Source organism: Symsagittifera roscoffensis, chromosome 10 (genome assembly GCF_963678635.1).
Source record: "Symsagittifera roscoffensis chromosome 10, txSymRosc1.1, whole genome shotgun sequence".
Lineage (NCBI taxonomy): Eukaryota > Metazoa > Xenacoelomorpha > Acoela > Convolutidae > Symsagittifera > Symsagittifera roscoffensis.
This window is the reverse complement of record NC_087071.1, coordinates 12,746,372-12,769,785: the sequence shown is the minus strand read 5'-3', so window position 1 is coordinate 12,769,785 and position 23,414 is coordinate 12,746,372. Positions and strand designations below refer to the sequence as shown.

At 47.2% G+C, this 23,414-nt stretch overlaps 1 protein-coding gene across 2 annotated transcripts in view; it reads right to left on the bottom strand.

Annotated features, from left to right (window-relative positions):
- LOC134855174 (uncharacterized) overlaps positions 1-17,577 on the bottom strand; it is a 74,811-nt gene extending 57,234 nt beyond the window's left edge. For both annotated transcript variants that reach the window (XM_063871600.1, XM_063871601.1), the window contains exon 1: positions 17,568-17,577. The gene's annotated coding sequence lies outside the window, so the exon portion shown is untranslated. The remainder of the gene's footprint in view (positions 1-17,567) is intronic.
- Between the last annotated feature and the right edge of the window lie 5,837 nt (positions 17,578-23,414).

Here is a 23,414-nt window from a genome sequence, read left to right as displayed (position 1 = left end):
AGTACCGTGCCAGCGGAGGGAATCGAATCAGGCAGCAGGCTGCTTTGGAATAGATCAGATCCTAGTCATTGGGGTCAATATAAGACGGACATGTCGGCGAAATTGAACATGAATACCTTGACGTGTCGGTCGGGAGGACGCAATGAGAATGACTGGCGGAGAAAGTCCCACAGTATCGCGACTTTATCGGATACCGGGCGTGGATTGGCTGCTAGCAGAGCAGGAGAAATTCAGCTCCTCGACCTCACTCCGACATGTAGACTTGAATGGATTGCCTCATGACAATACCTTTGGACCCTTAAACACCCGGTCGCTCACCGATGTTCGAGATAGGACCCGGGAAAGGACGCCACCTGCTCGCAAGGGCAAATTCCAGACGGAGAACAAGCCCAATAACAAACATCACAAGATGTACAGACAATTCGCTAAACCACCCGGTCAGACGCCTGGCGAGTATTCGAGGGATTACCCCCGAACGACAACAGTGGTTGGAGACGATAAGAGATATGGGAACCTGAAGGCCCCGATAGGCGATGGCCTTTTTGCAGCTTATGATCCCTTGGACATGAAGGCTGCCAAGTATCTGATTGTGGCCGGCTCCGATTATCTCCACACGCCCCGTTCTCTCTTCTGGCCTGATGTGATTTTCTTGACGGCACCTAAATTGGACTGGGGACAAGCAATCGGCATGATGATAAGTGTGCGAAGGGTGGTCAGTATGGAGCCGCAGGTAATAGTGATTGCAGGCTCAAATGATCATCTGCAAAGCAGGGGCTTATTGTCACATCTGACGGATGGGTCGATCCCGAGTAACGAGGTTATAGGGGAGGCGATAATGACACTGCTCTCGGCGATGGCCGAGGTAGAAGCAGCAGCAAGACAACGCTTCACCATGAATGTGGTGAAGGTGATCTTTGTATTGTCACCAGGCTACGCTGCGTTGCCAGAACCCCTTCAATTTGTGTACACAATGGTCACAACGATAGCAGAGGGGATATTCAACGTGATAATTCCTGCCCCAAACAGAGTGGTGGACCCGGACAATTACTATCCGTCCCGATCTGAGCTTCCCGCCGTTTGGGCTGACATTTCGAATGCCATACAGGGGCTCAGAGATTGTAGCACAACTCGGTTGGTGCTAGACGAAGTTCTGGGGTTGGAGCTGTCCAACTTCGCCAGATTACTGAAGTTAAGACCAGGGGTAGATGACGATCATCTGTTAGTACAACAGGTGGCTGATGATCTCTGGTTCAGACAGATGGATCATGCAGAAAATGAGCAGGGAAGGATGATCAGAAAGAACATGACGTCAGCGGAGGAGGACCTCATGGCAATGGCTTTGCGTACGAAGCCGCACAACAACGTATGGTTGTATTTGTCACCGAGGCTGTGTACCTTGGGTGAGGACGCGTTCGAGCATGCGCCGGCAATAATTAAAGAGATACACGTGTATCTGAAGAATCTATTTGATGCCCGGGAGTTGGCTGGAGGCAAGATGTTGAAACTGATGCAAGACGTAAACACGATGTCGCTGGACAAGTTCCAAGCTGACGTGCTGGCCACGAAGGCACAGTATGAATGATCAGATGCCATCTTGGGTGGAATGGGAGTGGGATGGACGCCATCTTTCCTATCGACGTGCTATCCGAAGGCATCTAGGAACCTGATCGCGAGTTTCGTCAAGGACATTAGGAAGTTGTCGATTGGCCTGGTGATAGCCTTATACGTGACATTTGGTCATGAAAACTTTGTGAAAGGACCGGCAAACCTCTTTACCCAAGCGTTGGCAGATTTGAGATTGGATGGACTCCTGACTCTGATTGCCATGACCTACGGTCGACTGGGAGACTTGCTTGTGCTGTTGCGCTACCCTGAACAACTACAGGGACCCAATCGTGAGTTCAATGCACAATTGGAAACCGCCTCGCTCAAGAAGATGAAAGACTGGAGGACTCTCCTGCTTCAATACCTCTTGCAACAGAACAGAAGCGTCACAGGAGAAGACAAAGTTGCGACGAACGCAGGCGAATGCAAGCAGTATTGTGGCATGCCCTTACTAACAGACTTAGCTGTCATGATGCGGATTGATCCGTTGGCTCTGGTCCACGGACTGAGGGAATTCGTCACAGTGGTGTATGGACCGGTGATGTCTTTTGCGTTCCCGGATGTGCAAGTTAAAGCGTACAGGAATTCGGTGTTGTACGTCAACCTGGTCTCAGTCGTGGATTGTTCCGGGCTGAATTGGGTAGAGCAGAGTGAACTGAGAAAGCTAGCTAGCGACGATAGGCTGTTCGGAAGAATAGCAGAGCCAGGCTGGGTGTTGATGGACTTCAACAACCACTTCAAATGCCGAATGGGCCGTGAGGATCTGTCCCACATCCAGTTTAACCCAAAACTTTGGAATTTGAGACCAGTGGTGAAAGATACAGGAGAGGATATGGGAGTACCTCAATTGCCAGGAGCCTACGCCCACGCGAAAGAGAATCAACAAACATGGCTTCCTGGGTCCAGGCCGCTGCCGGACCAATGCCCTCGATATCCACAGATAAGGAGGATGTTGTTGGGAGCCACGTCTCCCATCATTGCCCCTCGCATCGGAGCAGCTCGTGACGCAGAGAAGAGAATGCTGAAGTGGAGTGGAGGGATGGAGCCGCGCTTCATCAGCTGGAACGCTGCCGCCGCGCATACGTTTGACTTCTCATTCCCCGATGCCTGGAGCAGGAAAAAAATCAAGGCACTACCTCCAGGAGACCAGAGGTCTCGGCTGAAACGTGGAACGAAGTGTATTCTTCCGGGGATGACTTATCGAGACTGAAGTGGTCAGGAGAAGCGAAATTAGTGATGCTGGAGGTGACAAGGGAGAGCAGAGGAGGCTCATATATAACGATAGAAGACCTGGCTCCACATGGCGAGGAGTTAGTAAAATTCCTGGTGGATGATGAATTGTTTTATCACGCAGGAGACATGGCCGTACCGGCTCGGCCGGATTCGGGCACAGACGCACGACAAGGACCCTCGGAACCCAAGCCGAAACCTGATGCGGACGACGATGAATTGATGGATCAGGACGATAACGATGACGGGACCGGAAGTAAGACGGAGAAACTGGGAGAGACCGATCTAGGAGCGTTGGAAAGGGACTTGCTAGAATACCGGTTCAGTGAAGACGACGATGGGGAAGTCGATGGGAATTTATTGCTGATGGCACCATCGTCCTTCATGTCTCCTACAAAGGAGGCGTCGGCCGATCTATCTCCGATGGACCCAATAAGCCAGGCTAGAGAGTGCCGAAGCAAGGATCCGCAGAAACTGCTTCATGTATCACCGAGGAGGAGTAAAATCGAAGAGTCGATGAAGATATCGTTCCTCAGTACGTTACCAGAAGAGGAATGGGAAAGATATCAAATGGAGCTGGAAGGCAAGACAGGAGCAACCTGGAGCCGAGTGAACTTCATGGAAAAATCGTGGGACGTGATACGAAGATATGGGACACAATCCATAATGAAGGTGGGATTGAATCAACCCATCATGCGTGAGGTCCTGGAGAAAATAGTGAACTCCATGGAGTCGGATGTTCTGACCGAGTCAGTTACAGAAGACAGTGCCGATGACCAGCAGGGCACAAAGAAGTTACTTGTTAAACGAGCCAAAAAAGGGCTGAAGAGACTGAAAGGAAAGACAGGGAGTCGAGCCATGAACCCGAGAGTGGTGAAGTCGAGAGCCAGCGCAGTGGTGACCTCTTTAACGAGCGCAGGTCGGTCAGGCGAGAGCGGGCAAGGAGATGGTGCGACACCAGCCGGGGGAGAAAAAGAAAACCTGATACCCCCTATGCTCTTGGCAGGTCTGACAGTAACCGCCACAAGATCGAAGAAGACGGCGCGAACCCTGGCAGACACTAAGTTAGAAATGGAAATCATCAGTCAATGTGGATCTGGAGGACTTGAAGATAATAGGCCCTCGCGAATCAACATGGCCAAGTGGAAACTGGAAGGACAACTCGACGTGGTCGAGTACAGTCGAATAACTGTGCCGGAATCGGTCCACATGGGAGATCCGGCAGGGGGTTATGTGGAGATGTTGAAAGCGAGGAACTCCGCGAGAGGGCACCTGATGGCTTGGAGCGAGAAGCGAGCCATGCAAGAATATCTGAAAGGGCTTACGGAGAACTCTAACTTCAATCGAAAGAGTATGACACGGTAATGTCATCATAAGCGAACGAAGTTGGATTGGAAAAACTGCTAGAGGTTTCTTGGAGGGCGGCCCTCCAGAAATACTTCGATGAGACGATGCATGCACCTGCGACGGTGGCAGCATACCTAGCTCATCCATGCACGAGAACTGATCTACAAGTACGACTGGCTTGGTGCTTGATGGGCATCAAGAAGGCGGAGTATGAAGCCAGTAATGACTCGAGATCACGAGAACAGGAGCTAGAATTGATGGAAGCTCTGCGAGCATTGATCTCAAAAGACGATTCAGCGATAGCATGGGCTAAGCGAAAGGATGCCCTTTGCTTTGTCAGGTTCGTGGTGGATCGTATCCCCACTCCTGTTTTGGGAGAATGTATAAAGATCATTCGGCAAAAGGGAGTTGATTGCGAAAGGAACTTCCTTAGGGCACTCCTAGAGCTATATCAGGACATGCCATTGACCGTGCCAAGCAAGGAGTCGAATGATATGGAAAGCTATCGCAAGTTGGAAGAGGTGAGAAGATACTCCAACAAAGAATTGAAAGTGAGCCGAGACTTGATTGAAGCGGTCAGAGGACAGAAAGAGTTTGCAACACTAGGGAAACTGAAGTCGTTCCAATATATGTCTGGCATACCGGGGATAGCGTATAATCCCTTCGTGAATGAAGAAGCCAGGGAAGCTTACTTCGACTATGAGCAAGTCACAGTGCTCAACTTCTGGGTTGAACGGATTAAGGAAATCGGAATGCTGATGGTAGAACAACCCAAGCTGGGAATTATTTTGGAAGAACGAGTGGTCGAACCCTCGATTCCCGAGCTAAAAGGGCAAGTGAGTTTTGATTGTGGTTCTTGGGACAGTCCCTTGAAAACCAGTCTAGTAGTGATGTGGGAACTCATGAAGCCTTCCTGGTGTCCCCATCCTAACGCAGGCTTAATCTGGGACATGACCGCGGATATCATGTTAGACCGGGATGATGATGCGAGTTTACATGATCTGGCCATGATACATCACCTGCTGGCCATGAGATTGACGAAGAGGAAGAGCAACCCGTCCACGGAGCTGTCCGAGGAAGGTACACCGAGTAATTGGTTGAAGCAAGGCACATGCTTGGCTCAACACAGTGGGATGGAAGGACATGTTTGTAACCTGGGACACTGCCTGATTACGCTGAGCGAGCAGCATCGACAACTGGCACGATTGTACGGGAGATTGAGCATGTCAGATAAGAGTGCCATGGAGTTGGTCGCGGACTGCCATGGGGTGACGGACGTAAACCTGATCACAGCCTTGGGATTTTGTAGCATGACGAGTTCGATAGAATCGCTCGAGCGCCTGGAGCGTGCCCATGAGATAGTGACGTCCCTCAGCGTGGAAATATTCCCTGGAGCATTGCAGACAGAGCAGAAGATTGGAGGCTGGCGAGAAACTCTAGAAAATGAAATGAATCTGAAGGATAGTGAAGCCTATCACAGACCTACTGGTTCAAAATATATGGTGGGTTCAAGCTCCGCGCCATATTGTAATAGCAAGTATCCTACGCACATGGTGGTAATGGATGCGAGGACGCAACAAGTGTTGGTTGACCAACTTTTCTCTGTGCCAAAGTGCGTGAGGTTGGCCAGAATGTCAGAAAGGTCATATGACTTGTTGGCAAAGATCTTTCGGGCAGTCCCGAAGAGATCCGAAGGCGAGTTGCAAGACGTTGTGGGTGAAGAGTTCATGAGACTGAACGAAGGTAACGTGAGTGAGTTCCAGAAACAGAAAGCGAGTGGAGCGTTACCCACTGAATTCCCCACCATAGAAGAGAAAGACGATTTACATAGAATTCTGATGGAAGTGGAACCGTTGCTGGGAGCCTCAGGGTATCGGACCCGAAGGAACATAGTGAGAACCCATGGGGAGTATCCTTGCCACTGCTTGGCGCAGACCTTGTGGTATCCCAAACGCGGGAATCTGATCCTAGTATGGGACGTGGAGGAATTGTACTCCACGGGGTTGCCCGATCAGAATCAACAAGTGTCAATCGTGGTGGTTAGCGCCATGCTAGCAGTGAGATGGTTGGAGGCTAACGCGGACACAAGTCAGCAGGAGACGGCCGTGCCGACTCCTGAGCAGTTGATCAACGCGAAGATGAGTCATTAATTGGATCTTTTCAGAACCACCTGCAAGGTTCTGAGGATACCTAAAGCCATTGAAAGAATATGGTCAAGGCAACGATTGATGCCTTGGTTCCGTGCAGTGATGACATCTTGGATGTATGAACGCGCGAAGCGTCACATGTCAAGGAACACGGAAGCCTATCAATCTTTCCAGCTAGATATAGGACCAGGAGCCTATAAACGAGCATTCTTGACGCACAGAAACGCGGTCACCACAGCGGTGAAGCGGGTAGCTGGAACGCCTTGTGTTACTGAAGAGGAGAAGAAAGAGGTCTTAAGAGCTGACCTAGAACGAAACGTGAACCTATGTCTTCACAACAGCTTTTGCAGGAACCGGGAGCAGAAGGTGAATGTGGACTTGCTACCTTGTTGCAAACCGAGGCTGCTGGAACAGGAGGGTTGGGGCACGGCCCGCAACTCTCTGGACATGTTAGAAAAAGTCCTGGAAGACAGTGACGCTGAACATCAGGATGGAGAAATGATGGAATGAAGATGACCAAAGAAGAGAAGAGAAGGAGAAAAAACTTGATTGTATTTGTGTGCTAAAACTTAAACCAATCAACCAAGTTTTGATTATTGAACTTGTGAAACTTTTTGTTTTGATCTAGTTTGGTCAGACCAAACTTTGAAAATGTTGCAATTGTTAAAATTGTTGAAATTATTGATTTTAGTTACTACTATCTATGTATGTATATAAGGAACATAGGTGAGTATATTTACCTATTTATTCACGACTGAAGTTTTTAACCTGTGTAAGACACAAATTCACTGTGTGGCGACATGGTAAGTTTGAGTAAACTCGCTCGAGAAGGGTGGGTAACTCAAGAACTTTCCTAGCCACAGAGTTTCTTAGTTTTAATATTGAAAGGACCGCATAGATGACTGATTATACTTGGTGAGTGAAGTTAAGTTAATTTTAACGGGTGCGTGGCCGTGCCACGTCCCACTTTTTAATCAGAGGCGAAAAGAAGTTTTATGGCGAGATGACGTAAGTAGTCAGAAAAGAAATTTTATCTAGGACACTCCTCATGGTGCAAATTTTGTGAAAATGTTGAAAGGCAGTGAGATGTAGTACGATGCCATTTGTGAACACGTAGTGAGTTGAGGTGGGGGTAGATAAATTTCATTTTCTTATGCGATTTGTAAGATTGATTACAGAAAACTGGATAACTACTTGACGATAACCCGGTGTTATGCGATCAATAGGGACATTGATGGAGACTTGTCCGGGGAGTATGTGCCATTCTGCCAGATGACACAGCACAACCTTCCGGCGACATAAAAAAGAGTGACTAAAGGCCTTATGAACAAAAAAGTGTTGCGACGGAGGGTCAGAATGTTCTAGAATTTTTATTTTTAAAATTTCGATTGGAAGAAGAACATTTCTGAGAAATAGAGAAAAGACGACCATTTTGAATAAAAAGACAAAAACAGAACCACGATAGAGATTGTGAAGAACAGTCGAGCAAGAAAATTACGAAGCCTCTTATCGTGGCAATAACACACGATAAGTACCTTAGCGACGGATATTTGTGGAGAAGGAGGCTTCAGTGGGGGAAGAAATATACCACGGAACCCTCCCGGGACACGAATTATAAGAGATAAGAGTGTTATCTCAAGAATATTACGGGAGTGGAGGCTTGGTCCCCCCAGAGACTGTCTATGTGAAGGGACTGTATAGATTGACTATATAGCTGCTATAATGTCATAGATCTTAATTAACACCGTTATTATTTATTATTTCAGAGCATGAGTAGCTAGAAAAGGGAAAGGGTCAATCCATCTCCAATGGATTTAATATAAAACTGTCACACAAAAACATATAAAAATAGGTTGTTCGAGCCGTGTTTTTAATGACAATCACGTAGTCTGAGGATCCGAGACTCAGCTATGTGGTTGTGTTCGCATGTAAACGAAAGCTGATCAAAAGTCGTTTGACTGATGGCCTAAAAATGGTAACTTTTAACTTTGCCCTAGACACACCAGAAAATCAACTGGCAAGGTCGAGACGGTGAAAAACGAGTAGAATTAAGGTAACTGACGCCTGCCAGTCGTTAATAGGTACTTTTTCTACGCTCCGTCGTTGTGTGATATTTGGGCGAATGTTACAACAGCTTAAAGACTACTACTAAAATATCCCCCCACTCTAGAATTAAGAACGTCCTCATACTTAGGTCTCTAGATACCCAAAATACATGAACGCCGTTAAAAACCGGGTTGGAACAATCCGTTACGTTACTTTTTACTAGACAGTGGAACTTTGATCCATTTCAGATGGATCAACCTAAAACTCGCCTTACCTCAACATAGCAATCATAAAACACACTCTAGAAATTTAAATTAGTACTCACATTGTAGCACGCTCAAGAAAGGGAAGTACTTCAGTCGGTAATTAACTCGAGAATTAGATAATGTAACAAAAATGAGTTTAATGTTTGTCAGTTTTAACAACAAGAACAAGTTTGTACTCTAGACTATAGTTTCTCGTGAACCATTGGGACACTCAAGCTGTCCACCTTTCCACCGAAGGTTCACTCTAGTCCAGTTTAGAATAATACTCAAGTCACAATAATCCAGTTCGTGGGAATACGCTTCTTTCTGTTTCGAATGGGACAGCTCTACTCTAGATTATTACTGTGACGGAAATTGCGAATAGCAATTTCCTACTGATTTATCTTGCAACTTTCCCGCGATTGTCACTCGATTGTTCTGACTTCTCTTTTTTGACTTTCAGTTATCGCGAGAAAATCGTGCATGACAGGCTCCATTCGAATTTTTGAGAAATTAAATTTCACCCCAAAATTAAGTGTTTTTTGCTTCTCTCAAGGTCAAACTTCCAAATATGACCGACTGGCACATACTCCCCGGACTCGAGATCGATGTCCTCATCGCGTGCTGTCGTCTGCCAGTGAGTCCCAGAAAATCAAGTGTTGCTCAAGGTACAGTGCCAGTGGTCATTTACAGAAGTTCGCAGCAGACTTAAGCTTATCTACACCCCAAAATTCACGGCCATGTAAAATTTTCACACTACCGCTAAACAGCAATCAAAATCTTAACACACCTGCACCCTTGAATTCTTGCTTTTTAAGCCAATCATTTAAAATTTCTTTTGTCCCATTCAATCAGGAAATTGTCATGCAGCATTTTGATTTATATAGTAAATATAGTATATTAATAACAATATTTGATTCGTTAAATTTTCTTTTTCGTGAATCCAAGTTTCACCCGGATCCACACTCAAGCCCCCCTTCCCTCTCAAGACTCAAGATCCATTCGAACCATCCACTCATCTCGCACTCTTCGCCTTGGAGGTGCCACACCCTGAAGTACTTGATACGGCAAACTGTCTCAACAATTCTTCTTCATCATCGGAGCTAATCACGATTTCCTCCCAAGCCTTCAGCTGTTCATAGGATCGCATCCATTCTCTTTGCTCCTGCAACCTCTTTGCCTGGTTGGGTAGTGCCTTCACCCTAGATTCCCGGTTCAAGCAAAAGGAGTTGTGCAGGCTCGAGCTCACGTTCTTCGCCAGGTCCTCCTCTAGTATCGATTCCCTCGCTTTGGTATTGTCTCTAGACATTTTACCCACTCTCTTCCATCCTGTCGTGATCGCATTTCGATGGGTTAGCAGGGGTCTCTTGAAAGCTTCCGGTCCAATCTCGGCCTGGAACTGTCGATACTCCTTTTGATGCTTTCTCATGTGATTTTTCGTTGTCATGTACAACCAAGACGTCAGCGTCGCCCGAAACCATGGAAAGTACCTCAAACGGCTCCATACGTGTCTGACTTCCGTTGGTATGGCAAATACTTTGCACGCAGTCTCAAACAACTCGAGTCTCTTGCTGTAGTCTATCGCATATATTGACTCAGCCGTTGGCGTCGTCGCTTCCCGATACTTCGTTATATTCTCTTCTATCCATCTCAGGGCTAACATCGTACTCACTACTAAGAGCGTCACCTTCTGCCGGTGATCCGGTAGTCCGATCGACCGAATTTCTTCCATATCCCACACCAGGCAAAGGTTCTTGTGATCTGGATACCACACCGTTTGTGCCAAACAGTGGCATGGGCATTCTCCATGGGTGATCTCAATGCTCCTGAGGTTACGCTCCCCCGAGGCTTCCAAGAGAGGCTCAAACTCTATCATTTTCTCATGCATCGTGTCATTATCTTCCATGTTTGGAGCACCTCCCACAGGTTTTCCGATCACGTTTTGTCTCTCGTGATCGCTTGTGTTCTCACTCTCCAACTTCACTCAAGTCATCTCTAGCATCTCAAGCGTCGCCAACATCTGTGGCGTGGCAGCTCCAGCGAAACTCAAGATTCCTGTCTGCCAGTGCGACTGGATCCGGGTCAACACCCGCACCAGGCTGTCCCCTATGATCAAGTGGACCGCACCTTCTGGCACACGGGGTGGCGCAAGATACTCCACCCAGGCTGCATCATGAAAGCAGTCCCTTCTGGCTTTCTGTTCCGCACTCCAATCCAGCCGATTGTGCCTGTGGTACCTCTTCTCTGTATTTTTCTTATAACTCGAGATCACGACGCTCCTGACCGGCTGTTCCCTCCAAGTCGGGGGAAGCTCCGGTCTTGCCGAACTTTCACGACTTTTCTGCCGTAATTTCTCGCCCAGCTCTTTCAGACGCGATGAGCCGCCGCTCACCTGACTGTCACTCGAGGTCGAGGTTGGGGTATATCCCGGCAGCACCACATCCATCAGCGGGCGTACGGGTTGCGTCTCTAGGCTACGCAAGGAAGACGTTGCGTCATTCGGTATCCAGACTTCCAACCCTTCACTCATGTGTTCCCGGGCCTCGCGGTCAAGGTTGAACCGTGCTCTTGCTCTGGGGACTTCATCCACCTCCATGCGTGACTCTGGTCTCGAGCTGGTAACCACTCGCTCCTTCGGCCTGGCTCCCTTCTGTGCGTCAAGTTCGCGTTGTCGTTGTTCTATTCTCTCCAACTCCGACTTCAGTTGTTCACAATTCGCGGCATTCTCCCGCACCCTTAGCTCCTGCTGATGTTCAGCCTTTAACATCTCAAGCAACCTCAGAGTCTGATCTCGCTCGTTGACCGCCTGGTCCCTTTCCAGCTGAACCTTCTCCCGATCCAGCTTTGCCTGATCCCGATCGAGGTTCGCCTTATTCCTTTCCTTCTGCGTCTTCTCGAGCTCTTTCTTTAGAACACCAAGATCCGGGTATGCCTCGGTCGTCTGTTGTGCTCGCGTCATCGATAGCACCTTACTCGAGCTTTGGCCTGTAGATCTTGCTGTTGGCCTAGTTGGTAGTGGGAATTCCCCTGCGCCATATTCGGTTTTGTTACTCAGGCCAGGATTCCTTGCCAAGTCAAAGCCCCTTACTCCTCCATCCACATTCCAAGACAACCATCTGGTCTGTTCTTGGTTTGATATACCCTCGGTGGTGTAGCCGATCATCAAGACAGCCTCCGTCGCAGACTCCCTGCATTCACCCTGGTCTTCCAACTGGAGGATGGCATTCAGCATTACCGCCATTCTCTCGTCTATCTGGGTATAGTCCAGGTCCCTCAGGCGTCTGTACAGCTCATCAAGAGTAGGCTTCTTCAGGGCCGCGGGCATGGATTTCCAGAATCTGTCTGCCATTCCTTGTGACTTCGGGATGTATACAGGTATATGTTAACCAGCTCAAGAATTACCTTACCGACTCAAGTATTACCCAACTCAAGAATTCTCTAGAAATCTTCCCTTGCAAACACTTGCTGTAGGTGTCGATTATCGCGAGTTCAATCAAGATTTCTCTTTCTGTCTCTCGCTTGAGTGTAGTTGGATTTTCAACTTTGTTTTTCAAACTTGATCTGAAAACAGAAACCACATTAAGACCTAACATGTCATGCTTCTAACCTAGAAACCCCCCCCCCCCCCCCTTTTACCAGTATGGTTAAAATCTTATCATTTTCATTCTATTTAAAACGATTCAATTGGAATTTCCTTAAAAGCATGCAGATTCATTTTATATTTTAGCACCGTTAATTCTTTTTAAAATTTAATTGTCATGCCAATCACGTCTTAAGATCCCTTTACCTGTGCCGCACCCCAGTACCTAACTCAAGACTCCTCCCTCACACCCAACTCGAGACCCCCGTGTCCCCAACTCAGGCGATGCTCAAGTAGTATTTTTTGTGCAGATACACCATTATCTCAGTTTCCGCAAAGACTACATGTAGGATAGCGTACAATTCCCTCGAGCTCAGTTTGCCCCTGTTTGGGTCATACACCGGCATTGAGACCTCCGTTATTCCTCTTTCAGTCATGAAGTCTCGTAGTCTTGTTAGTGCCAACATCACGTGTTCGGGATCAATTGTGTTCCTGTCATTGACCCTCGTCACTAGGAAGCACAGATATTTGCCCGGGACTTGTGCTACTGATGGTGGAAGCGCTCCTAGTCCTGGTCTCTGTCTGAACAGAAACTCCACGTTCTGGTACTCTCTTCTGAAGTCAGCTTCCAATCTTGATTTGAAACTCATGTCCGCCGTGATGCAGATCGCGCTAGTCCTGTTTGACAGGATGAAGTCACTATCCGTTATCATGATGTTCTCCGAGTACTCATTGGGTATTTCAAATTTCGTTTTGAAATTCCGACCTATGGTAGGCTCCGGCTCTTCTTCTTCCAGTTCCAATTCGCTTGTTTCTCTCACTTCCTTGAGCCTCTTTATCATCAAGTTTTCGGTGTGGGTAAGTCCTACCCCCACTCCCCGGACAAAAATATTTATCGACGTCCCCGTCGATGTTGTCGGGTCTGAATTGTCCTGAGGAATGTCCAGTGGCCTGTCTGTTGCCGTCCAGCCGAAAAGAGGGTCCTCTGTCTTCATGTAATTTGCCGCTGATACATCGACTTGTTGAATGCTTTGTCCTTCGTGGCTCTCGTCTTTGACATCGCGCATCCACTCTAGTATCCTCAAGTTCGTGTTCTCCCTCCTCTCTATCTCACTCTGCTCGAGATTCGTCTCTAATTCCGGCGTCGAGTGGTCTTCCTGCGGATAGTGTCCACCATCGTCAATGACCTGCCATTCCTCTCCGGCTTCCAGTTCGCCTGCGCTCAGTAGTTCCTCGCCCAATTTGTCTGGCTGTATCTTATCGATCAAGAAGTCATCCCCGTACCTGTTGTACCTCATGCCGGTGCGTTTACGATTGCCAGTCCTGGTTTCCGGTGGTGTCGGTCGATCCGGCTCCATCCACTTCGGCACCTCATCTTGCTCCGGGTCGTTCCAGTCTTCTTCTACAAATGATCCTGCATCAGACTCCCCTCCTATCTTTTCGTTGTCGTCCAAACTCAAGTTCTCATTACCATCATTTTTCTCTCTGGTGCCTTTTTCATTCACTTCACACGCTGGCTCTACCACCAGGTACTCAAGACCCTCCATGTATTTCGGTATGCACCAATCCTCTGGGGACGGGACGTGAGGCTTCAGATTTTCATAATGTGCCGCTCGCCCAGTACTCAAGCGATAGAACCGTCCTTGTTGATGAATATCCGTTATCATGAATGGTCCCCTCCACTTCTTGAGTAGTTTCTTTGTTCCCTTGGGCGGTATGACATTTTGGAAGACCCATACGTATTGGCCCACTTCATATGGCTTTGCTCGTAATATTTTTTCGTCATATTTCCTGCGTTGCCTCATTTGCGCTTGCGCCGTGTTCCTCCTGCATAGCTCGTTCAACTCCTGTTGTCTTTTGATCGCTTCTTTCACGTATGCCTGAGGCGACGTCCTTTTCCCTTTGTATTCCGGGTAAAAGAATGTCAGAGGCATTGCTCTCTCCCTGCCCGTCAACATCATGAAAGGACTGATGCCCGTCGTTGAGTGCTGTGTACTGTTGTAGGCTCCTACTACCTGTGGCAGGTATTTGTCCCAGTCCGTCATGTATCTTGAGCAGTACACCCTTAACATGTTGACCAGTGTCCTGTTCTGTCTCTCTACCAACCCATTGGTCTGTGGATGATAGGTCGTCGAGTGTGCTTGAGCAATGTGCGACCTCTTCATCAATTCTTTTGTCAAGTACCCCATGAAAGCTTTGCCGTTGTCCGACTGGAAAGTCATAGGACAACCATACCGCGATATCCAATGCGTTATCAAATGATCACATGTCTCTTCGGCCGAGGCTGTCTGGCACGGAACCGCTTCCGCCAACTTTGTGAAGTGATCTATTATAACCAGTATCTGGTTATATCCCGACTCTGTCATGCAGATTTTTTGATGGTCTATCTGCACCACTTCATTGAACTCTGAGCTCTCAACGGACTTGAGGGGAAACTTCATCTTCCTTGGGTCTTTTACCTGGAGACATGCCAGGCAGGCATTCACCCATCTCTCGCAAGCTTTTCTCATTCCTGGCCAATCAAACCTGTGAAGTATCCTTTGTTGTACTTTGTCTATCCCCTGGTGGCCCATCTGGTCGTGTGATCTGAAGAGCACCTCCGTCTGGTACAATTGTGGTAGTATGATGAGGTTGTGTTTGTGTAATATCTTTTCCTCATCTCTCCTCTTGCACGCTACCACCCCATCACCTGTGTGATAAAGTAAGTCTTTCTTTTCTTTGTAGAACTGGCTCAAGATCTTGTAGCTGTCTTCCTCAAGTTCCCCCTTCTCCTTGACCCCCGACTGGATCCATTTGGAGAGGTTACTTGTCATTTTGTCATTCTTCTGGGCTCTTATTAGGTCTGACAGCCTATATCTCGCCTTAACATGCTCCTTTAGCGCCATGATCTGTCCATTCATCTCACCAGGGTTGTGGATGTCATCACTCAGTTTCACACATATCATCCTTTTCACGATTTTCATATCATCTTCTGGCACCACATTCGTTCTGATGTTTGAGTTGCATGATAGTTCCCTGAATGGTTTCCTTGCAACCGCAATTTTCTCCAGTTCCTCACCACCTCGCATCTCCTGTATGTCCATGTTGTATGTTCCTGAAGATGGATCCGTCTGTAACTCCCTGTCGTGGTGCCTTGTCTTCTCTTCCGCCAATATCATGCACAGACTGTCTTGGTTTTCGCTGCTCTCATCCGAGTCTTCATCCCATCCTTCACGCTCCCCGGACAATTTTCCTTCTCTGGTTCCTTCTTCCGTGAACCTGGAACACTCCCCGGACTCTTGACCTAGTCCCAGGTGTTCAGTATCTTCTTTAAACGTCACTTTCTTTTTCCTAACCTTGGTCTGCTCCAGAATGTCTTCGGGGATTTTGTCAACTAGTGACCGCACGACATCTTTGCTGTCAGTGACGCTTCCTCTTGATGAGTCAGTATCGTTCACTGTCTCTTTTCTCCGAAGTATAGTGACTTCCGGTTCCTCTTGACCCTTCTCTTGGATCACGGGCTTATCATCTGATAGTTTCTCGAGCAACCTCATTAAGTCATCATCTATCTGTGCAGTTCCTGCTTCCACCTGGTTAAGATCATAGCCTTTTGCCTTGAGCGTCTCCTTCACGATCTTCGACTTGAGTATAATCTCAATCGGAATCCTCTTGCTCTTCTTCAAGATGGTCTTCTCCGGAGGCTCTTTAGGCAATTCAGGATGATCTTCTATCGGTTTGCCTGACTTGTCCAGCCATCTCGTGAGTGGAAGACTGTCGTACGTTTCCTTGTCCATGAATGAGAAGCCATCTTTGATTTCAGGTCTGTCTGCTTGTCTTTGCTCTTGTCTCTCATAGAACTCCGTCTTCTTACTCAAGCTGTCGGCATTCTGATGTTTATCTCGCGTTCTATGCTCAATTATCATGTTGTATCCGTCCAGGCGAACTATCCACCTCCCAATGTAACTTTGGTCCATTGAGTACGTTTTCAGCCAGCTCAGTGCTCGATTGTCGACTCGCAACTTGAATGGCTCACTGCCCAGGTATGCCCTGTATTTCTCGACAAAGGTAACCACCGCGAACATCTCTGCTTTTGGTGCTCCGTACTTCATTTCTGTGTCACTCAGGACTTTGCTCCCGTACGCTATTGGTCTCAAGACTGTCTTCCCATTCCATTCTTGTTCTTGGTGGAGAATCCCAGAAATCGCGACTACCGACGCATCCGTGTCCAGCACGTACATCCCTTTCTCAGTCGGCATACCCAGTACTGGTGCCTCACATAGCTTTTTCTTTATTCTCTGGAATGACTCTTCTGCTGCGTTGTTCCACGTGAACTTCTTGCCCTTGTGTCTCATTAATTGTTGCATCGGGTATACCTTGTCTGCATAGCCTTTGATGAACTCTCTATAATAGGTAGCGAAACCCAGGAAGCTCATCAACTGGTGCTCCGTCTTCGGTGATTTCCAGGTCAAGACTGCTTCCACGGCGTCCGTTCCAGGTCTGATGCCGTGCTTGTCTACCATCCTGCCCAAGTATTTTATTGAGTCCTTGAGTATCTCGCACTTTGATGGTTTACACTTTAGCGTCGACCTCTTCATGCATGCAAACACTTCGTCAAGTCTCTCAATGTGGTCTTCCAGTGTTGGCGTCGCTATTACCACTTCATCCACGTAGCACATTACCAGGTTGCCATACTTCTTCGTTACGCCTATCAGCGCGTGTGCCATCAATCGCTGAAACGTGGCTGTGGCATTGCAAAGTCCAAACGGCATCCGTTTCCATTGAAACAGACCCAACTCGCAGGCAAACCCTGTCTTGTCCCTGTCCTGCTTCCTTAGTGGTACTTGCCAAAAGGCCGAGCCTAAATCAAGAGTCGTAAAAAATTTTGCATCACCTAACTTCGAGAGGCTCTCATCAATCTAGGTATGGGATAGGCATCCTTCACCGTGACGGAGTTCAGGTATCGAAAATCACAACAAAACCTCAACTGGTCGCCTTTCTTTTTGGCCATCACTACTCCACACGCCCACGGTGACTTGAATGGTTCTATCATGTCATACTCTAGTAACGTCTCGATTTCTTTTCTACACGCGTCCGATTTGTGTGGGGTCATGCGCCTCGCCCCCTCCCTGTGTGGTACCGCGTTTTCCTCAAGTTCTATTTCATGATCAACGAAGTTACAACACCCGATATCCGCCTTATGCCTCGAAAAAACTTCCTCGTTCCGCTCTAGTACGTCCTTGATGGCTTCGAGCTGTTCATCTTTCAGTTTGCCCCTCAAATGTTCAATCTCCGGCAGAACCGGTTTATCAGTTTGCATTTCATCTAGTGTGGGTCGCTCTGGAAAGTTCGAACAGCTCGACAGCCCATCGTCCGTTTCTGACTTAAGTGATTTAATAAGACCTGAAGAATCTTTTATTTTCTGCAATCGTCTCAAGATACAAATTTTGTCCCTGTGATTGGGACAATCAAAAACTTCATTTTGTTTTGAGTTCTCAATTGTTTCATATCGAGTTTTAACCGGTAAAGCATATCCCAGTTTCCTCCCTCTCTGTATCGTGATCGGTATATCAAGGGTATTCAACAAGACACTGACGCAGAGGCCGCTCTTCGTTATCGAAAATGATCTTCCTAAAACAGCATCACTTTGACTATTAGGATTCGGAACTATACACACTTGCTTGTTGTCACTTAGCTCATTGTAGTTTTTCATCCTCAAGCTTACGATTGCCGCTTCATTAGCTTTTAGCCTCACCCTCCTACTCAAGAATACCGGTGCTTTGTTTTCATTTGCCATTATTAAATTTACCGGTTTGATTGCGTACCTCCTATCCGGGTTCCGTATCCTGAACATTGCGTTATTTAGGTCAATCGTTACGTCGATATTCCTGATGAAGTCTCTCCCCAAAATGAATTGGTCAGATTCATCTAGGTTTTCTACCACGATAAAGCTCATCCACAGGTTACGTTCCCCCAAGTTGAGGGCTATTATCGGCGTCCTGCCCAGCACCCGAAGGGCCCCTTTGTTTGCTGCTGACAGCCGTATTCTCGAATCTATCAAATCACCTTTGTCAAAGCCCATCCGCTCCCAAGTTTCGATTGGTATGACGCTCAAGACTGCTCCCGTATCAAGTAGCCCACGTAGTTGAGTCTTTTTGCCACTTATGTCTAGCACGTGCCCTGTCACATCTGCCTCTGTCCCGATGTGCATCGCATCTTCTTCAAGCATAGCGCAGTGTCCAATCAATCTCACTTTCAACTCTTCTTTCCCTACGTAGATTTGCCCAATTAGGTCTTCGTCACATGTTATCATTGTCTTGGTATAGATGTTTATTCCATCTATATTTAGCATCACCTCGTGTGGACCATAAGCTTCAGTATACCTGTTGTCAACACGGACCGACTTGCTGCCCCCTCTCGTGAGTAGTGCTCTCAGCGCTCTAGAAGTCGTTTGTGGGCTTATACAACTCAAGTAATCTGCGTACACGTCAATGTGCATTATTGTCTGGTCGCTCGGTTCGCTCAAGTTTCTGGTTACCTCGTGGCCGCCCACTGTGATTATCGACATTAATCTAGCCCCGATTTTCGATATGCCGAATGGCTTTCCCGTCACCATTTTTACAGTGTTACAATTCTCGGTCTTTGTTGAGCCTGGTACAGCCTCTGGTGTTGGGTTTGATCCGGTTAATGCCTCATTGAAATTCTGTCTTTCGATCTCCAGCTTCAGTCGTTGCTCTATTTCTTTCGCAGCCAGATCCTGTTTCACTTTGGCAATTGCTTCCGTTGCCGCTTTCTCATAGTTTATCTCTAGAGAGTTCCTGGCCGCGGACTCTATCGCACCATTAACATGTGTTACAGCTTTCACTGTTTTCGTCGGCAATTCCGTGCTTGGTGCTCCTAAGTTCCTAGATTCAATCTCGTTTTGTCTATTCCGCTGATTCTGCACTGCCGCTAATGCCAACTTATGTTTGGGGTGACTCTGGTCCTTGACCGCTTCCCAGAACAAGGGACAATCCATTCTGAAGTGCCCCTCCTGGTTACAGAAGAAGCATCTTGCGCCTATCTTGATGATTAAGCCACTATAGTACTCGTGTTCCTCCATCTGGCTCATGTCCTGCTCATCCGGTGCGTATCCTAGGCTCTTCATGCCTTGTTTGTATGTTGTGCAGTCAGCCACGTGGTGGTCCGCTGACCCGCAGTTCGCGCATGATCTGCGCTTGTCCATATCATCTCTAGGTTTGTACCATGATGACCTCTGGGGTTGGCCTCCCCCCTGTGTGTTCCTGTTTTCTGAATATGAGTATTTCTTGCACTTCATCAGCATGTATTCCCTTGATTTCTGTCTCATTTCTTCTGGGGTGGTGCGCTGTCTTTCGACAATGTGTAGTATGTTGCTAACATTGTCCTTAGGTCGTCACTTTTTACCCCATCAATGAACTTCGAGGCAATGCTAAAGTTTCTTCTGTTTGTCGACTCCTCTGGGTCACTCCTTCTTCTCAAGCTCTCGAGGTCATCTAGGAACCGATCTATTGACTCGTCGTCCCTCTGCCTTCTCTTTTCAAATCGCATCATCGCTTGGTGACCCTTCATGCCTGACCCGAATCGATTCAGCAATATCTCGAAGATCTTGTCCGCGGTGTCGCGTTCTTCTTCTTTCTTTGCGACCACGCATTTTAATGCCGTGCCTTCTAAGTTGCTGAGTATGGCTGTGCATGCTTGTCTTTCATCATTTAAGTTATCTTGCTCTAGGTGTAATCTCATCACTTCCACCCAAGTGTCGATGCATCCATCGGAGTCGTCTTTGAATTCCTTTGGCTTCTTGAAAGTTTTTCTTGATTTTCCGTCCCTCCTATCGCTCGAGTCAGTGTTCCTCGCACTTTCATAGCCCAAGTGCTTGCCCATGTCATAGCATCCGGACCTGCGTTGCTGTTAGCTGTTGAGTCCCCCGGGCAAGTCGTTGTTCTTGACGTTCCATTCTTCATGATTGTTTTAGCAGCTGTTGGTGCTATGCTCACCGTATCCCGGGTTAAGGGCAACGGTGTCGATTGCCGTTTGCCCCTTTGTGGTTCCACAAAGTCAACTCTGGTGCCTTGCGTGCGATCCGCTGCTGGTCTTTCTTGTGAGGTAGAATTTCTTAAGATTGCATCCAATTTCGTCTGTATTGCACATGAACTTTCGGCCTGATTCTTGCTCATTGTGTCCATTCTCTTTTCCAGGCTACCTAATTGGCTGTTGACATCATCATATCGGTTTTTCAACTGTTGCATATCTTTTTTGATGTTCTTATCTCGTTCTTCATTGGTGGTTTCTACCTTATCTGACATCTCCTTGAGTCTCTCATCTGTTGCCTTAGCCAGGTTAAAATAACTATCCAGATACTCGTGTTTGTTGTATCTTAATTCTTTTCTTATCGCTTCTCTGTCCTCTTTGCTGTGCTTCAGTTTTTTGTCGATCTGATTCAGTTTCGCCATCAAGTCACCTAGCTCAATAGTAGCCTCTTCATGGTCAGCCGTCGGTCTGTCTTCGGCCGTAGCTTCTGCTTTATTTTGTTCCTCTCTTTGATTGGCTTCTGTCGTCTTCGTGCTCACTGTCCCAAATGTTCGTGCTCTTTCAGCTTTTGGTTCTTCAGTCATGTTTTCTTTCGTTTTTATTCCGACCATCATCGCCAACCTTTCTGTAAAAGATGTCTTTTTTACTTGAGAGTCTTCTTTCACCGTTTCTTCGGTATTGCCTATTGCATCTTCCACATTGTCTATTGGTGAGAACTCTATGGGTTTCGGGTTTGGTTCTTCTGCATTGGGCATTGGAGTTGACTCCGTCGTCTTTTTCTCCAGTTCATCTACGCTCTGGTCTGGTGTCTCTAGGTCGATTTCGATTGTAGGCTCCACCTGTTTTTCCCTCGCATCTTCTCGCGTCTTGCTCTCGGTGCCACACATCGTGCTGACCATGCTAACTGAAAAGTTATTTTTTGTTTTGCTTGGGCCCCTTGATGTCGTTCCACGCAGCGACGAGTTATATTTCGTGTTTGATCCACTTGACCTTTTTTCAAGCACCGGTACCCTACTCCGTCTCATTATTTCTATTTACAATTGCTCTTATTTACAATATTATTATATACACAATTCTATTCTAAGAATAAAAAAAATTTTGTGGAAACAAATTCTTAAAAGAAAATATACAACGTGATAAAAACCTTGTTCCAGTTCTCTAAAATCTTTGAGTAACTTTCTTTATTTGTGGTCCCAACCGTACCGGGTTCCAATTAGTCTTGTTCTGTCTTAATTCTGTCTTAAAACAACTTGTTGTAATTTTACTTCAATTTTTATACTGTCCTAAGACTTCCAGTTACCGTCCCTACTCTTCTTTGTACCGTCCCAGGCTTCTTTCTACTGTCCCAAGACTGTTCGGTATTGTCCCAGTACTTCGTCAGTGTCCCAAGACCCTTGTCCTGAGAGTACTATCCCAAGGCTACTGTCCCAAGGCTAGTGTCCCAAGACCAGTGTCCCAAGGCCGCTGTCCCAAGGCTAGTGTCCCAAGACCAGTGTCCCAAGACCAGTGTCCCAAGGCTAGTGTCCCAAGGCTAGTGTCCCAAGACTACTGTCCCAAGGCTAGTGTCCCAAGGCTAGTGTCCCAAGACTACTGTCCCAAGGCTAGTGTCCCAAGACTACTGTCCCAAGACTACTATCCCAAGGCTAGTGTCCCAAGACTACTGTCCCAAGACCACTGTCCCAAGACCCCTGTCCCAAGACCCTGTCCCAAGACCCTTGTCCCAAGACCACTGTCCCAAGACCACTGTCCCAAGACCCTTGTCCCAAGACCCTGTCCCAAGACCCTTGTCCCAAGACCACTGTCCCAAGACCACTGTCCCAAGACCACTGTCCCAAGTCCCTGTCCCAAGACCCTTGTCCCAAGACCACTGTCCCAAGACCACTGTCCCAAGGCCACTGTCCCAAGACCCTGTCCCAAGACCCTTGTCCCAATACCACTGTCCAAAGACCACTGTTCCAAGACTGTATCAAGACTGTTCTGGTCCAACACTGTCCCAGGACTTCTTTGGCACTGTCCCAAGACTGTTGACAAGTGTCTGAGCGGTGGGACCTCTTTCTTCTTCGTTATGGGGACTTCTTGATTCACTGTACCTTGTACCACCACTCAAGCTCTAGTAAAATTTTCCCAAAAACCCTCTCTTAAAAGCCAAATGCTGACCCCCTTTTTCTTATTTCTTTTTAATTACCTCTCTTTCAATGTTCCAAGCAACTTGAGACCAAAACCTGTGCGCAGGTATCTTGTGATCACCTGTTCGTATAAAAACTAAACACAAATCCTCACCAAAATGCAACAAAAATCCAAGCTAGAAAAAGTAATAAAAACGGAAAGATGAGCCCACCTAAAATTCAAAGGTGACAAATGTCTACCTTCTATCGAAAAAAATGTCTGGTACCTAATTGCCACGCGTTTCCTTCCCCCCTGCTAGCGATCTTATGGGGTAACACAAAAACTGTCTATGTCCGTTCCCCCCTACCGATCCGACCAGGGTACCTACCTTAAGCTAATTCCAATTTTGGATATCCGCTTCCTATGACCAACGCGTGTAAATGACTAATGTAACTAAATCAACGATGTCGACTAATTAGTTACTCTAATTCCCCTCTTTTTACAATTATCAACCGCCAACCTCTAACTTAACCAGCCCCCTTCTAACCTCCCCCCTTTTTAGCCCCCCTTCTTAAGCCTAAAATTACCTTAAGCGCCGGGTGCTAAACCTCTCGAGAGAAAATCGTAGTCCTGTCTCCAGGCCTGCTCAAGTAAAAACGTTTCTCAAAACCGGGGGATATCGCTTATCCAATTTTACACTTATTTCCTATAATGTAATGTGAATTTTAACGATACCCGTTCTGCCCAACTTGAGAACTCGAGAACTGCCAAATCCTTCTTGGCTGCTTTCCCACTCGACTGGTCACCTCTTCCAGTCCAGTCTCGTATTGGTTCAGCTCAAGTGCTCCTGAACCACTTTCCCACTCGGCTGGTCACCTCTTCCAGTCAAGTCTCCTATTGGTTCAGCTCAAGTGCTCCTGAACCACTTTCCCACTCGGCTGGTCACCTCTTCCAGTCAAGTCTCCTATTGGTTCAGCTAAGTTCCAAGCTATCTGAAAACCCTTTACAACGCCCCACACTCGGGCTCTTTATTAAGGTTACTGGATTAAATTACTAGGTTGATCGAAACGATCGAACTTGTAA